Source organism: Dendrobates tinctorius, unplaced genomic scaffold (genome assembly GCF_039654945.1).
Source record: "Dendrobates tinctorius isolate UK_male_01 unplaced genomic scaffold, ASM3965494v1 ptg000011l, whole genome shotgun sequence".
In the NCBI taxonomy this organism is placed as follows: domain Eukaryota; kingdom Metazoa; phylum Chordata; class Amphibia; order Anura; family Dendrobatidae; genus Dendrobates; species Dendrobates tinctorius.
Window position 1 is genome coordinate 95,622,676 of NW_027361679.1, and position 17,519 is coordinate 95,640,194.

The window sequence follows — 17,519 nt, forward strand, 5'->3', positions numbered from 1 at the left end:
TATAAGCCGAGAATTTCAGCTCATTTTTTGGGGCTGAAAGTCCCCCTCTCGGCTTATACACGAGTCATATACAGGGGGAGCGGGTGTGTCGGATCTTACTCGCCCTTCCCTGCAGCTCCCCTGCTTGTTCCATGTTGTCGGCGCTGCTCTTTTCCTGCTTCAGCTGTCAAATGATACCCGCTCATTAAATATGCGCATATTTAATGAGCGGTACCACGTGACCGCTGAAACAGGAAGAGAGCGGCACCGACAACATGGAACAAGCAGGAGAGCTGCAGAGACAAGCGCCAGGACCAGGTTAGTATGAACGGGGGGGGGGAGGCATATTCACCTGTCCCTGCGCTCTGCTGTCTTGCATCCTCTGCAGTGACATTCAGGTCAGAGGGTGCGATCCTGCCCTCTGCCTGCACAGTCACTGCAGAGCCCGCAACGCTGATGAGCAGGGGGCAGCAACGGAGGTGAGTATAGTTTTTTTTTTTTTTTTGTAAGGGAGGCAGGGGCTGCAGCAGCAACATCATGGGGCCACTCACTGTGCAGCGTAACTGGGGCCACTCACTGTGCACCCTCGGCTTATACGCGAGTCAATAAGTTTTCCCAGTTTTTTTGTGACAAAATTAGGGGGTCGGCTTATACACGGGTCGGCTTATACACGAGTATATACGGTAAGTTGAACAGTTTTCCAGCAGCAAGCTGTAGTTTCCACTGGTACCATTTCTCTTTTCAATACAATTTTTGGAAGGTGGAATGAAACAATAATTCTGTAAATATGTCTGTATACAGTGCCTTGCGGAAGTATTCGGCCCTCTGGAACTTTTAAACCTTTTCCCGCATATCACGCTTCAAACATAAAGATACCAAATGTAAATTTTTGTTGGTGAATCAACAACAAGTGGGACACAATTGTGAAGTTGAACGAAATTTATTGGTTATTTTACATTTTTGGGGAAATTCAAACACTGAAAAGTGGGGCGTATAATAATAATAATCTTTATTTTTATATAGCGCTAACCTATTCCGCAGCGCTTTACAGTTTTCACACATTACCATCACTGTCCCCAATGGGGGTCACATGTCCCCAATGGGGAAACTACCCGGAGGAAACCCACACAAACGCGGGGAGAGCATACAAACGCTTTGCAGATGTTGTCCTTGGTGGGATTCGAACCCAGGACTACAGCACTGCAAGGCTGCTGTCCGATCCACTGAGCCACCGTGCTGCCCATATTATTCAGCCCCTTTAACTTAATACATTGTTGCGCCACCTTTTGCTGTGATTACAGCTGCAAGTCGCTTGGGGTATGTCTCTATCAGTTTCATACATCGAGAGACTGAAATTCTTGCCCTTTCTTCCTTGGCAGACTGCTCGAGCTCAGTGAGGTTTGATGGAGATCGTTTGTGAACAGCAGTTTTCAGCTCTTTCCACAGATTCTAGATTGGATTCAGGTCTGGACTTTGACTTGGCCATTCGAACACCTGGATACATTTATTTGTGAACCATTCCATTGTAGATTTTGCTTTATGTTTGGGATCATTGTCTTGTTGGAAGACAAATCTTCGTCCCAGTCTCAGGTCTTTTGCAGACTCCAACAGGTTTTCTTCAAGAATGATCCTGTATTTGGCTCCATCCATCTTCCCATCCATTTTAACCATCTTCCCTGTCCCTGCTGAAGAAAAGCAGACCCAAACCATGATGCTGCCACCACCATGTTTGACAGTGGGGATGGTATGTTCAGGGTGATGAGCTGTGTTGCCTTTACGCCAAACCTATTGTTTGGCATTGTTGCCAAAAAGTTTGATTTTGGTTTCATCTGACCAGAGCACCTTCTTCCATATGTTTGGTGTGTCTCCTAGGTGGCTTGCTGCAAACTCTAAACAACACTTTTTATGGATATCTTTGAGAAATAGCTTTCTTCTTGTCTTCAATAAAGGCCAGATTTGTGCAGTGTATGACTGATTGTTGTCCTATGGACAGACTGTCCCACCTCAGCTGTAGATCTCTGCAGTTCATCTAGAGCAGTGGTTCCCAAACTCCAGTCCTCGCGAACCCCAACAGGTCATGTTTTCAGGATTTCCACAGTTAAACATGTGAGAGAGTTCCTGATGCCTTGATGATACTTCCATCACCCGTGAAATACTAAGGAAATCCTGAAAACAGGACCTGTTGGGATTCGCGAGGACTGGTGTTTGGGAACCACTGGTTTAGAGGGACGGCCGGGTCTTTGTAGATTTTCAGTGGTATGATACTCCTTCCATTTAAATATGATAGCTTGCACAGTACTCATTGGGATGTTTAATGTTTTGGAAATCATTTTATATCCAAATCTGGCTTTAAACTTCTCCACAACAGTATCACGGACCTGCCTGTTGTGTTCCTTGGTCTTCATGATGCTCTCTGTGCTTCAAACAGAATCCTGAGACTATCACAGAGCAGATGCATTTATACGGAGACTTGATTACACACAGGTGGATTATATTTATCTTTAGTCATTTAGGACAACATTGGATCATTCAGAGATCCACAATGAACTTCTGGAGTGAGTTTGCTGCACTAAAAGTAAAGAGGCCGAATAATATTGCATGCCCCACTTTTCAGTTTTTGAATTTCCAAAAAAATTAAAATAACCAATACATTTCGATCAACTTCACAATTGTGTTCCACTTGTTGTTGATTCTTCACCAAAAATTTACATTTGGTATCTTTATGTTTGAAGCATGATATGTGGGAAAAGGTTGAAAAGTTCCAGGGGGCCGAATACTTTCGCAAGACATATATACACACACAAACACCCCCATCTGGCAGAAATTAAGAGACCACCACATCAAAACCCTGTCATGGCAGCCCAATCTCCAGACCTGAGCCCCATTGAAAACCTCTGGAATGTAATCAAGAGGACGACGGATAGTCACAAGCCATCAAGCAAAGAAGAACTGCTTAAATTTGTGCACCAGAAGCAGTGGGAAAGCCTGGTGGAAAGCATGCCAAGATGCATGAAAGCTGTTTTTAAAGATCATGGTTATTCCACAAAATATTGATTTCTGAATTATTCTTGAGGAAAAACATTTAGTATTGTTGTTAATGCAAAGAAAACAAGTTCATATTCATTTATTTGAGGTCTGAAAGCACTGGGAATTTTTTCTAATTTTGACCATTTCTCATTTTCAGAGAAAAAAAGCCACAAAATGTATTGCTTGGAAATTCGGAGTGTCTGAAGTTTGTAGACTAAAAGAACAATTTACTGAAAAATCCGAGAAACTGAACATTTGAAAGTGGTCTCTTAATTTTTTTCCGGAGCTGTATATAACGTGCCACTTTTTTCTGCATGTCAACAAGATGGTAATAGTAAATTTATTTAGTTTATATTAAATTTTTACAATTTTTAAAAATATTTTCTTATTTTGATCTATGGCAGAACTGTAGGTAATTGTTAGACCTTCATTGTGACCTTATTATGCTGCAGGGATTCAGTGAAGTGACAGAAGGAGCGATCTCCCTCTGTCACACTCTTTACCTTCATTGGTCGCTGTTGACTGCAGCATGTAAAGAGTTAAACTGATAGAGGGAACTGAAAGCTATCTCTGTGCTAGTATGGGAAATCAAATGCTGTTAGGCAGCAGTAGCCCATGCGGTGAATAATCATGTCCTATTGGAAGCGTGAAATTAGGACTTGAAAAGCTGGTGTGATGTAGACATATTGTTGCTCATTCCTATTGGTGTTATGTACCCTACAGGTAACGCTCAGCGAGTTCTGTCCCAGGCCCATGTGGGACTGTGTCCAGCAGTCAGTAACATTTGGACAAGATGCTTCTCCAGGGTAGAGTGCTGCTAGCTCGAGTATCAGACTATTGGAAGCCTTTCTTTAGGGGGCGATTTCTCTTGGTCACCAACACAGTTAGCTGCGGAGCATTGCTGGGCATTGGTGATACTATCCAGCAGACTCGAGAGCTGAGAAGACATCCAGATAAGCAGCGAGACTGGATGCGGACAGGTAAATGCTCTGTCTTAATGACTAAGTAAAGAACTGCTGAAAAAAGTTTTCAGAGACTGAGAAGGAAAGTTTATTTAGGCATGCGAGTTTTTAAAGCCATAAACGGAACCCTACTCAGCATCTAGCACCCCTGTGGCTGCTTCGGAGATCTGTACTGCATCCAGAATCATTAGCTTCTCAGTCTAGAAAGTTATCAAGACCTCTGAAGCCTGGGATTGGCCGCAGTGGCCCGGTGACTAGAATGGCGGTGTCATCAGGTGATGCCTAGTCACCTGACCGGTGCATCCAGTCACAGGCTTCAGTGTTTTTGTTGACTTCCAAATGGAGCTCGTCCTGCACTGAATCAATGGGTGTGCTGCAAAGTCCAAAAGGTCCGGTTTATTCTTATAAAACCATCCATTTAATTTTTTTTTCATTGTAGACAAAGCCCTTTCAAAGGTATGGTAATATTTATTAAAAGGTGTTTTCTGTTTTCAGAAACCCCTGTACACAGGCACAGATTCCCTGTCCCTGGGTCCAGTTCTGTCTCTGGGGTGTTCCGTGCCTATTGTCTACGGTGCTGATAGACTGCTCACTATCAGTGAGCTCAGCAGCTTTGCTCTTGTAGTCGGGATGAGCTGCTGAGCTTAGTGATAAAGTTGCAGCCCAATAACTGGCACCGGGAGCAGCAGTGGAAACACAACTGGCCTCTGGGTAGGTGATAACTTGTTTTCATTGAACATCCCCTTTAAGTTCTGTGGTTGAAATATCCCACTCCATGCCTACAATAGCAGATATCATGTCTGGCTACAAAACCATGTGTTGTGTACGTACATTTTTTTTTTCTGTTCCTAATATAAAATATAACAGAAGTGGTTTGATGTACTGGCATATTATAGCGAAACGTGACCTTTATTCTGATTTTCCTGGCAGGTCGTATGTTCGCTATAGGTTGCTTTATGGGCCCAGTGATGCACTTTTGGTATTCGTGGCTGGATAGGACTTTTCCGGGCCGTGGGATTAAAGTTGTTTTGCGAAAGATTCTAATTGACTAACTGGCGGCTTCCCCTTTTCTCGGGCTATGGTACTTCTTGGGTAAGATTTTATTACAACATTAGAACCCTTCTCGACCAATACACCATATGTCGGGACCCCAATTTAGCTTTATTTTGCTTTTTGTGCAGATGGTGGCTACAGTACTCCACTATATCTGCTTCTAACAGTCGCAAGCGGAGCTGAGCTCCATCCAGTGTTATTAACCTGTTAAAAAAACAACTGTCTCTGGCAGCAGAATTTACTGTGTGAATCCCAAGGGTGCACTGATCTATTGTTTTCTTTAACCCCTTCACTCCCCGAGCTTTTTTCGAGTTTTCATTTTTCGCTCCCCTTCTTTCCAGAGCCATAACTTTTTGATTTCTTTATCGCCTTATTGGGGGACACAGATTACCATGGGTGTATGCTGCTGCTGCTAGGAGGCTGACACTATGCAAAACAAGAAAATTAGCTCCTCCCCGGCAGTACACACCCACCGACAGGCACCAAGCACCTCAGTTTGTGCTTAGTGTCTGTAGGAGGCGGACCGGGATCTTCCCAGATCCGCTCTTAATACCTTTTTTCTTTTAGGTTTTTAGTCGAACCTTTTAATCTTTTCTCTTTTATTTTTCAGGTTCTCCGTCGGGAAACAGGGTGTAACTATCATCCTGATTTCCCATATCAGGCGGCTGAGCGAGCAGTGTGGTGTCATCCACATCGCACCTCTCAGTACCGCAGGCAGGACTTTTACCCTATCACCTTCTGGTGCTATGGGCTGTGGACAGGTGGCTGGTCCTTGCCAATCCCCCTCCTCACCCCTCTCTCTGGACAGGGCTGAGAGGAAGACGGCGGTCGCTCGAGGTCTACGCCGTCTTCTGCAAGATGCGGGCACAGAGGATTCTCTCCAGCGGCTTGCCTTATCTCCGTGGGCCCCTGTGGTCATCCTCTTCAGGGACGTCAGGTAAGAGCCTGTACGATCCCTCCAGCCCCGCATCATCTCCAGAAATACCATCGGCAGCATTTACTGGGCTCCCTGAGTTTAAATCTCCTCCCGCCTCTTTTTCCCTGCCTGACGCGCGCCGATCTCACAGCCGCGAGTCTCTCTCTCTCTCACTGCACTTTCAAGGGGACAGGACATTGATCATACCCAGCCACAGCAAGTATCCTACCGGCAATACCAGTTATATCGCGCTCCTTCCTTTCTGCACAGGCAGTACGGGGCTGCGGCGTCCTCAGTTTACTTTCACTTTCGTTTCGGCGCTCTCAGCGCGCTCCCTCCCCCGTTCTGAGCGCGCTTTTCTGCGCGCCTTTACTAGCCCATCACAGGGCTCCTTTCCTTTTTGATATGCCAGCCTCCCCTCTTTACCGCACCCCTTCACCGCTTTTGTCCAATCGCAGCTCAGCCGCTAAGCTCCGCCCCCTTCCTCCTTTATCGAGTGTTTCCTGGTTTTCACTTCTATTCCTGCGCTGCTTGGGGGACACTTCGGCGATCTGCTGCTCGCCTGAATCTGGGTAGGCTCTACGCTGAGGCTCAAATTAGCTCCCCTCTGCAGTTTCTTCCCGATCTACTGCGGTCTCTCAGCACAGTTTTATTTATGCCCAATCCTTCAAGGGATCTCTGCTTCAGGCCCACCGCTACTCATTACGCCTGTGCGCGCTGTAAAAAGAAGTGGGAATCGGGTCGGCCGTCCCCTTCTGCCCGTCCTGCAGTCCTTCCACTATGTCTGCATCTCAGGAGCACTCCACCCCCCCCCCTCCCCGGAGTGGGCCATTGTAATGTCTCAGTCAGTCTCGGACTTTACTAAGGTTTCTCAGTCTCTGGTCCAGGTCTTAGAACGACTACCACAGCTATCTACTGCCACCTGTGCGCCGACCACCTCTCAGGGTGAGTCGTCCGCTCCTGACCGTGACCTTCCGAGAGACAGACAGGGCAGGAGCTCTAGGAAGCGCGCTCTGTCTACTTCGTCCTCTAGCTCGCAGGGTCCCTCTGAGTCTGCCAGGTTTCATTCCCCTTCCTCCGACGATGACTCTCAATCGGAATTTAGTACAGAAGCAGACAACGTTTCTAAAACACGGGACATGGTCGATAGTCTCATTTCGGCTATCTTTCAAACCTTTAAAATTAAGGTAAGGCTCCCCCCCCAGGAATGCTCTGTGCTCCTTAAACGAGCAAGACCTCCGTCTTGAACCTTTCCCAATCACAAAGAGTTTGATACTACCTTGTCCAAACACTGGGAGCGCCCTGAGCAACGTTTCTCAGGCCGCAAGTACTTAGATGTGCTGTACCCTTTTGAGGCAGTCCTGCTCACAAAATGGACCAAGGCTCCCGAGGTGGATCCCCCAGTTTCCCGGATAGCCTCTAAAACGGTTCTATCCCTGCCAGGTGGGGCATCGCTTAAAGAGCCTACGGATAGGCAGATTGAATCTCTGGCTAAGTAAATTTTTGAGGCATCCGGTGCCTCCCTCTGTCCTATTTTTGCATCCGTCTGGGTAGCGAAAGTCATATGCGCTTGGGCAAAAATCCTTCGCAGGGGCATATTGGCGACAGCTCCTCAGGACGAGTTGGCAGATCTGGCAGATCAGATTAACCATGCCGGTAAATACCTTTTGGCCGCCTCCTTGGACGCGGCCGGGTGCGTAGCAAGGGCTAATAGCAACATAGTAGCTATACGCCGAGTCTTTGGCTAAAGTCATGGAATGCGGATACCACTTCAAAAAAGTCCCTTACTAATCTGCCATTCCACGGTTCTAGGCTCTTTGGAGCCAAGCTGGACCAGATAATCTCCGATGTCACTGGTGGTAAAAGCACTTCTCTTCCCCAGTCTCGACCAAAACGTTTTTTTTTTTTAATAGAAAGGGTTTTCGGCCGTTTAGGCCTTTTCGTCCCTTCTCTTCCACGGACAGATCTGCCCAGCAAGATCGCTCCTCTGCCACTAGAGAGCGAGAACAGAAAAAAACATCTTACAAGCCCGCTCCCCGCTGGAGATCTAGAGGACAATACTCCAGGTCTTCAGGCGCCAGTTCCGGCAGCGTTTCCTCCAAGTGACAGGTCACCCCCACCTGGAAGTTCTTCCAGGGTGGGAGGCAGACTCTTTTTCGTGGATGCTTGGCTGTCTATTGTCGTCGACGCTTGTGTCAGAGAAATCGTCGCATCCGGATACAAGATCGAATTTGCTTCCCCCCCCGAACAGACTTTTTTTCCTGTCTCGGCCTCCGAGACAGCGGTCCCAGATTCCGGGGTTCCTTCAGGCCATTTCCTCCCTTCTTTCCGCCGGAGTGATTGTTCCCATCCCCCCAAACGAACGGTTTTCAGGGTTCTACTCAAATCTCTTCGTAGTCCCGAAGAAAGACGGCTCCCTTCGTCCAATTCTGGACCTCAAATTGCTCAATCGCCACGTGAAGATTCTTCATTTCAAAATGGAGTCTCTTCGGTCGGTGATAGCCTCCATGGAACCCGGGGAATTCCTCTGCTCTGTGGAAATACGGGACGCCTATCTGCACATTCCGGTTTGTGTGCAACATCAGAAATATCTTCGATTTGCGATTCAGGGAGATCAATATCAGTTTATGGCTCTTCCCTTCGGCCTAGCTTCCGCTCCCCGTGTTTTCACGAAGGTGATGGCGACCATCATGGCCATCCTTCACTCCAGAGGGATCCTCATCATCCCTTATCTGGACGATCTCTTGATCAAGGGCTCGTCCCGTCAGGACTGCCTTCAGAGTCTTCAGATAACCCTGGACACTCTCTGCCGCCTCGGTTGGCTAGTCAACAAGGAGAAATCCATTCTGATCCCCACTCAGCATCTGACCTTTCTGGGCATGGAATTCAACACGAATCTAGCCCGGTTTTTCTTCCGAAGGAAAAATTTGCGGCTCTTTCCAAGGGCATCAGAATTCTCAAACGGCCAACTCCCATTCCCATTCGGTCCTGCATGAAGGTTCTGGGGAAGATGGTGGCTTCCAATGGAAGCAGTGCCCTTTGCACAATTTCATCTTCGCCCCCTCCAGCTGTCTCTGCTTTCAGCCTGGGACAAGACCACGATGTCCTTGGACCGTCCCATTCTCCTCCATCTCAGAGTGAGGCAATCCCTCACTTGGTGGTCACTGCCAGCGTCAGTTCTCCAAGGGAGGTCCTTCCTTCCACCTCAGTGGAAAGTCATCACCACCGATGCCAGCCTTCTAGGATGGGGAGCCGTGTTCCATCAGAAAACGGCCCAAGGACGCTGGAATCCACAGGAGGCTCTTCTCCCTATCAATCTTCTGGAGATCAGAGCACTCTTCCTGGCCCTTCTTCACTGGTAGCCTCTCCTCTCCGGCAAGCCGGTCCGTATTCAGTCGGACAACGCCACGGCTGTGGCGTACATAAACCACCAGGGGGGCACGCGCAGCAAGCAAGTAATGTCAGAAGTGGCCAGGATACTCCGCTGGGCAGAACGTTACATTCCGGCAATCTCCGCCGTTCACATTCCAGGGATGGAAAATTGGGCAGCTGACTTTGAGTCGTCAAGGCCTAGCGTCAGGCGTATGGTCCCTTCACCCCACAGTCTTCAATCAGATATGCCACCGTTTGGGCACCCTGGACGTCGATCTCATGGCATCTCGGATGAACCACAAAGTTCAGCGTTTCGTAGACAGGTCAGGGACCCTCTATCCATCGCATGCGACGCTCTAGTAATTCCGTGGTCCCAGTTCTAACTTCCTTATCTGTTCCCGCCTCTGGCCTTGATCCCACGAGTGGTCAAAAGGATAAAATCGGAAGGTGTACCAGTGATTCAGACTATGATCAGAGCCAAAAAACCAGCCTCTTCCCGCATTTACCATAGGTACTGGAAGGCTTTTTTCCGTTGGTGCGACGATAAAAAAGTCTTTCCAATGTCCTTCTCCATTCCATCTATACTTGGTTTTCTCCAGTCTGGCTTAGATGCGGGGCTGTCCCTCAGTACCCTCAAGGGCCAGGTCTCCGCTCTTTCTATCTTCCAAAGAGAGCTCGCTTCCTTACCGCAGGTCAAAGCCTTTCTCCAAGGGGTCGCCCATGTGGCTCCTCCTCATCATTCGCCGATAGACCCATGGGATCTCAATCTCGTCCTTAGCGCTCTCCAGAAGGCGCCGTTCGAGCCTATCCAGGAAATTCCTTTGTCCCTTCTCTCGTGGAAGGTAACCTTTTTGATTGCCATTACATCCATCAGAAGAGTTTCTGAGTTGACGGCCTTGTCATGTCGTTCCCCTTACCTGATTCTCCATCAGGATAAGGTCGTCCTCAGACCCGTTCCTTCTTTTCTTCCAAAGGTGGTATCCTCTTTCCACATCAATGAGGATATCGTTCTCCTATCTTTGTGTCCTGCTCCTTCTCACCCTCTTGAGAAGTCTCTCCACAAACTGGACGTAGTTAGAGCCCTGCGTGTCTATCTCGCCAGGACCTCTTCTTTTCATCAGTCCGATTCCTTGCTGGTCATCTCTGAAGGTCGCCGGAAAGGGCTTCCGGCATCCAAATCCACAATCGCTCGCTGGATTCGTTCTACCATTCTGGAAGCGTACCGACTTCAGGAAAAACGGCCCCCTCCAGGAGTAAGAGCTCACTCCACCCGGGCTGTGGCGGCTTCGTGGGCAGCTTGTCACCAGGCTTCGGCCTTGCAAATTTGCAGGGCCGTAACCTTTGTCGTCCTTGCACACCTTTGCGAGGTTCTACAGGGTTCATACCCAGGCCTCGTCTTATGCATGCAGTTGTTGGTAGGAAGGTTCTGCAGGCGGCGGTGGCTCACCAGCCGACCTAAGCCTTTCCGGTTCTTTTGTTCCTTATTGCTGTTCCCGCCCTTGGGACTGCTTTGGAACATCCCGTGGTAATCTGTCCTCCAATAAGGCGATAAGGAAAGTTGGATTTTTGGTTCTTACCGTAAAATCTCTTTCTTGGAGCCTTCATTGGGGGACACAGCACCCTCCCTGTTTAAGTTGTACCGTGTTGGGTCTTAGAGTCCCTTGTTGGGTTGGTACATATGTTTAGAGTTTTCTCATTGCTTCTCCTACTGCTTCCTCACCAACTGAGGTGCTTGGTGCCTGTCGGTGGGTGTATACTGCTGGGGAGGAGCTAATTTTCTTGTTTTGCATAGTGTCATCCTCCTAGCAGCAGCAGCAGCATACACCCATGGTAATCTGTGTCCCCCAATGAAGGCTCCAAGAAAGAGATTTTACGGTAAGAACTAAAAATCCATCTTTTTCCGTCAATATGACCATGTGAGGGCTTATTTTTTGAGAGACGAGTTGTACTTTTAAACGACATCATTCGTTTTACCATGTCGTGTACTCGAAAAACGGAAAAAAATTCCAAAAAAGTGCAATTCCACATTTGTTTTTTGCTTGGCTTTTTGGCTAGGTTCACTAGTTGCTAAATCTAACCTGTCATTATGATTCTCCAGGTCATTACGAGTTCATAGACACCAAACATGTCTAGTCTCTCTTTTATCTAAGTGGTGAAAAAAAATCCAAAGTTTTGCTAAAAAAAAAAAAAGAAAAAAATTGCGCAATTTTCTGAGACCCGTAGCATCTCCATTTTTCTCCTTCGCCTCATTGGGGGACACAGATACTGTGGTGTATGCTTCTGCCGCCAGGAGGCTGACACTAAGTGAAAAAAAGAGGTTAGCTCCTCCTCCGTCGTATACACCCTCGCCCCGATTGCGGGCGGAACTCAGTTTTTTGCTTAGTGTCCATGGAGGCACACACGTCTGGTTTTGCTCCAGACTTTGTTTTGTTTTTTTTTGTTTTTTTCCATGAAGATGAGACAGGGACGACGGACCCTATTGAAAGGGTCGATGGACCCTATTGAAAGGGTCCGATCTCACCAAACCATCAACGTGCGAGCATGTGCGAGTGTCCCTCCACGTATCCTCTCCGACGTGGGACACAATGCCGGACTTAGCCCTGACCACCCCTGGGTATTGAAACCATGGGCTGTACAGAGGCACAAGACACCAATGCTTAGACTGCCGTTCTGCAAGGCGGCGGATGGTCCCTCTCCTCACCCCCTGAAGGGGTTAGATGGAGCTAGGGTGCCTGCACCGTCCTATTTTGTCAAGGCCCCCTCACATACCTGAGCTGGGAAGCTGAAGAGGATCGTCAGTGAGGAGAGGGCCTGGGAGGGCTCCTGCGGCGAAGATTCGGGGCTGGAGCCCTTAGCTGTCAGATGCCACCAGCCATGTCTGGCTGAGCGTGGCTGCAGAGCGGTGCGGAGAAGCCCGCACCATTAAGTAGTGCCATTTTTTGTGGTGCCATGGAGTTCGCGCCCCCCCGTTCCCCCCCCCCCCACACACACACACACACACCCCCGTCGCGGGCAGGGGATAAATTGAGGCCGCGGCTTTAGCCGAAGCTAGGCCGCGACAGGAAATGTTCCGCCTCCGCGCCGCGCGTCACTTCCGGCGGCCCGCCCCCCAGGCCTGGGCGGCGGTGGATAAATTTAGTCCCCGGCTTCGGAGACTCGGAAGTACCGGTCCGCCCCACAGCCGTTGGCGCGCAATTTTTTTTTTTGTGCGGAGGAGTCCAGGAACCGGGGCACAGGCTGGGGTAAGTGCTGCCCGAGAGGAAAACGAGGTGCTACCTCCTTCCCCCCCCCCATCCCCAGCAGCGGACAGATACAGCATGTCCGAAGAAGCAGCATGCATCTCTTGTCGGGGGCGCAGAGCAAGCGATTAGGCAAAGCCGGCGACTCCAAATGCGCCCAGGAGCCCCTCCCCTGCGACCGAACCCACAATGCTGGTGTGGGCAGACCGCAGAGGACAAGGCTCGGGATTCCCGCTGTGCAGCGCCCGGAACCCGACGCCTAACAGAACCTCAGTGTCCGTCCTCCCCTGCGACCAATGTGCCAAGCCCCCCAGAGGGGACCCTATCACTGTCACAGTTAATGCAATTGAGTCCCTTCAGGCCCCAGATGGGGGCAGGGACAGTGGCTCGCCGGCCTTAGAGGGGACCCCCACCTCACAAGAGCCTCTAGCCTGCAGGGGCTGCTCTCACTCCAGGCAGACCCGAGGGAAACAAATCCACACGGTGTCTCCCAGTCCATCCGGTGCCTTGGCATGCATAAGTTCTGCTTCTCGTTCCCCGTCACCAGTGGTTGATAGCGAGCAGACCTCAGAATTCGACTCAGACAAGCCCCTTGACCTGGATACTCCAGCGTCACGTGAAACAGTGGACAGCCTCATAGAAGCCGTCAATCAGACCTTGGGGATTGAGGATGATCCAGCAGCGGCTACGGGGCATAAGGTGCCGTTTAAGAGAGTGAAGCGGCCTCACAGAATTTTTTCCCCTCACCCTGAGTTTGAAGACATAGTGCAGCGACACAGGGAATGACCAGACAGGCGTTTCTCGGGTCAAAAGGCACTCGAAGCAAGGTATCCATTTTCCCCGGACCTCCATAAAAAATGGACGGAATCTCCGACGGTGGATCCACTGGTATCGCGCCTAGCCACTATAACCCTGTTATCCAGGCCTAGCGTTTCCTCTATTAAGGATCCCACGGGTCGCCTCATAGAGAGCTCAGTATATGAGGTGTCCGAATCAGCGCTCTCTCCCTCGTTCGCAGCAACTTGGGTAGCCAAGGCCATGATCTCATGGTCAGAATCATTAAACAATGTCGCGCAGGAGCAAGAGCTACCTGCAGAAAGATCAGAAATCGCGAGTCAGATCGCGATGGCCGGTGATTACGTAATCAATGCGTCTTTGGATGCGGCCAATTGCTCAGCACTTGCTGCCGCTAACGCAATTTCTATCAGAAGAGCTCTATAGTTAAGGACATGGCATGGCCGTGGAATCTTGAAGTTGGATAAACTTATCTCCGACTCCACAGGAGGAAAGAGCGGTTTTCTCCCTCAACAAAAGGTCAAACCGCCTTTTCGCCACCCTTTTTAGGCACGTTTTCGGCCTTTCGCAACACCGAGTGGACCACAGCGGCCAATTCCGCCGCTTCAGGCCGCCCCAACCAGGATGGGGGCGGCAGGTCTCAAAAGAACCAACCCATTGGGGAGAATGCGAACTCAACAGCCAGATCGAGGGGATCCAGATCCCAAAGATCGTCAGCCTAATGACTTGAGGCGCTTGCCAGACGACACCAGCAAGGTGGGCGGCCGGCTACTCTGGTTTCGCCGCGTCTGGTTCAGTGTCGCGCACGACACATGGGTAAAGGAGTTGGTGGCCTCAGGTTACAAAATAGAATTTGTCAGAGACGGTTTTTTCTTTCTCGTCTTCTCAGGGTGGATACCCGGGCAAGAGCTCTGTTGGAGCCATCAAATCGCTCCGGCGCAATGGGATCATTGTTCCCGTGCCAGAGCACGAAAGGACTCAGGGCTTCTATTCCAACCTGTTTGCGGTTCCCAAAAAGGACGGGTATGTCAGACTGATTTTGGACCTCAAACATCTGAACAAATTCATCAGGATCAGACCTTTCTGGGTGGAGTCTCTCCGTTCAGTCATATTGGCCATGGAGCAGGGAGAATACTTGGCCTCGATCGACATCCAGGACGCATATCTGCATAGTCCCATTTTTCCTCCTCATCAAAGGTTACTGCGTTTCGCCATCAACGGTCGACATTGTCAGTTCGTGGCGCTTCCTTTCGGCTTAGCCACGGCTCCCAGAGTGTTCACAAAGGTTATGGCAGTTGTCATGGTCATACTGCATTCTTGAAGCATAGTCATCTTGCCTTACATGGACGACCTATTGGTCATAGGCCCTTCAATATGGGCACGTGAGGAAAATGTCAGCATCACGCTAGATACTCCTGCCTGCTTAGGGTGGCTGGTCAATGCGAAGAAGTCATCCCTTGTGCCAGCTCAGAGGATTTCCTTCTTAGGAATGATCTTCGACACTTTTCGAGGGTTGATAATTCTCCCTCAGGAAAAAGCCCTAGCTCTCCGGCAGGGAGTCCGGACTCTTAGCCAACCAGTCCCTCATACCATTCGTTTCGGGATGAGGATTCTAGGGAAAAGGGTGGCAGCAATGGGAGCGGTACCGTTCGCCCAGTTCCATTTTCGCCCCCTGCAGCACGCCCTCTGGGCAGCCTGGGATAAGAATCCTTTCACGCTCGATTGGCGGTGCCGACTGTCCTCTCAAGTCAGGCAGTCGCTCGGTTGGCGGATAACCTGTTCCTCTCTGACCCAGGGGAAACCCTTCCTCCCCCCAGACCATTGGTTGGTGGTAACAACCGTCGCCAGTCTCCTCGGCGGGGGAGCGGTGTTTCGCCACCATACAACCCAGGAACGGTGGTCGCCACAGGAGGCACATCTCCCAATCATCTTATTGGAGATACGAGCAATTCAGCTGGCTCTGCAGCAGTTTCATCACTTCTTAGCAGCCGCCCTGTCCGAATTCAATCGGACAACGCCACGGCGGTGACTTACATAAATCACCAAGGGGGCATCCGCAGCAGAGCAACTATGCGCGAGGTGGGGCACGTTCTTCAGTGGGCCGAAGGAAACCACTCAGTGATTTCTGCAGTCCACATCCCGGGTGTGGAGAACTGGGCGGCAGATTTTCTCAGCCGGCGGGGTCTTGCGTCCGGAGAGTGGTCACTACATTCTGAGGTCTTCCAGCATATTTGTCAACTGTGGGGAACTCCGAATGTGGACCTGATTGCCTCCAGGGTGAACGCCAAGGTACCCACATATGTCGCTCGGGCCAGGTACCCGCAAGCGATCGCTGTGTACGCGTTGGTTCTGCCATGGAACCAGTTTCGCCTCCCATATCTATTTCCCCCGCTGCCACTACTGCCGAGGGTCATCAAGACGGAAGGGGTTCCGGCAATTCGGCTGGCCCCGTCGAGCGTGGTACGCAGATCTAATGCTGCTCGCCGACGTTCCTTGGCGCTTGCCAGAGCGCCCAGATCTACTTTCTCAAGGGCCGACTTGCCACCTGAACTCAGGGGCCCTGTGTTTGACGGCATGGCTGTTGAATCTTGGATTCTAACCCAGGCAGGGTTTGGGAGCAAGGTGGTCGCCACAATGGTTAGCGCCCGGAAGGCTGCTTCAGCACGAATTTACCACCACACCTGGAAGGTGTTCTTTCATCGGTGTCAAGGCCGCGGTGTTTCTCCGCTGAGATTCTCGATCACCAACATCTTGGCTTTTCTCCAGTCGGGCCTAGACTCGGGCTTGGCCCCAAGTTCCCACAGGAGACAAAGATCGGCCTTATCCGTCCTGTTCCAGCCCAGAATTGCGACCAATTTGCAGGTAAAGACTTTCATCCAGGGAGTCTCCCACTTGGTACCTCCCTAGAAGGCGCCTATGGACGCCTGGGACCTTAACCTGGTCCTAAGTGTTCTGTAGGAAGCTCCATTTTGAACCGCTTCAGGATATCTCTTTGAGGTACCTTCCTGGAAAGTGGTGTTCCTAGTGGCCCTCACTTCTATCAGGAGGGTTTTCAGAGCTGGCGGCCCTATCCTGCCGAGCTCCGTTCCTCACTTTCCAGAAGGATAAGGTGGTGCCCAGACCAGCCCCTCCTTTTCTGTTGAAAGTCGTGTCATTTCACATTAATGAGGATGTTGTCTTGCCTTCATTTGGTCCAGCACTGGTGCACCGTATGGAAAAGGCTCTTCACACGTTAGACCTGTTAAGAGCCCTCCGGAGGTATGTGTCGCGGACAGCGCCCTTGCGTCAGACGGACACGCTGTTCGTGCTCCCTGAAGGGCGCAGGAAGGGACTCGCTGCCTCAAAATCGAGCATAGCCAGATGGATTCGTTTGACTATTCAGGAGTCCTACCGCATTAGAGGCACGCCGATTCCAGCAGGAATCAGAGCGCACTCTACTCGGGCAGTGGGCGCCTCTTGGGCGCTTCGGCATCAGGCTTCGGCGGAACAGCAACCTGGTCCAGCCTGCACACATTTGCCAGACATTATAATAGTCATACTCAGGCCTCGGCGGATGCGAGCCGGGGTAGAAGGATTCTCCAAGCAGTGGTGGCGCACCTTTTAACCAAGAGGTGCATGTAGCTTGGATCGGTGAGTCAATCTCCCACCCAGGGACTGCTTTAGGACGTCCCACAGTATCTGTGTCCCCCAATGAGGCGAAGGAGAAACATGGATTTTTGTGATAAACTCACCGTAAAATCCTTTTCTCCGAGATGCTCATTGGGGGACACAGCACCCACCCTATTAGCCAGTTGGCTCTGTTTTTGTTTAATTAATACGCATTTATTTATATGATATAAGGGTGGTCCTTTTCTGGACATGTTGTACCTGTATTAAGGCTGATTCTGTTGTCCTCCTACTGCTTTGGCACCAAACTGAGTTCCGCCCGCAATAGGGGCGAGGGTGTATACGACGGAGGAGGAGCTAACCTCTTTTTTTCACTTAGTGCCAGCCTCCTAGCGGCAGAAGCATACACCACAGTATCTGTGTCCCCCAATGAGCGTCTCGGAGAAAAGGATTTTACGGTGAGTTTATCACAAAAATCCATGTTTCGTGATCTAGGGTTGAGTGAGGGCTTATTTTTTGAGGGCCGGACTGACGTTTTTAATGATACCACTTTTGTGCAGATGCGGTCTT

The 17,519-nt window shown here is 50.2% G+C and overlaps 1 pseudogene; it reads left to right on the top strand.

Moving 5' to 3' along the window:
- Positions 1-17,519, top strand: part of LOC141100427 (mpv17-like protein 2) — a 41,033-nt pseudogene that overhangs the window by 12,411 nt on the left and 11,103 nt on the right.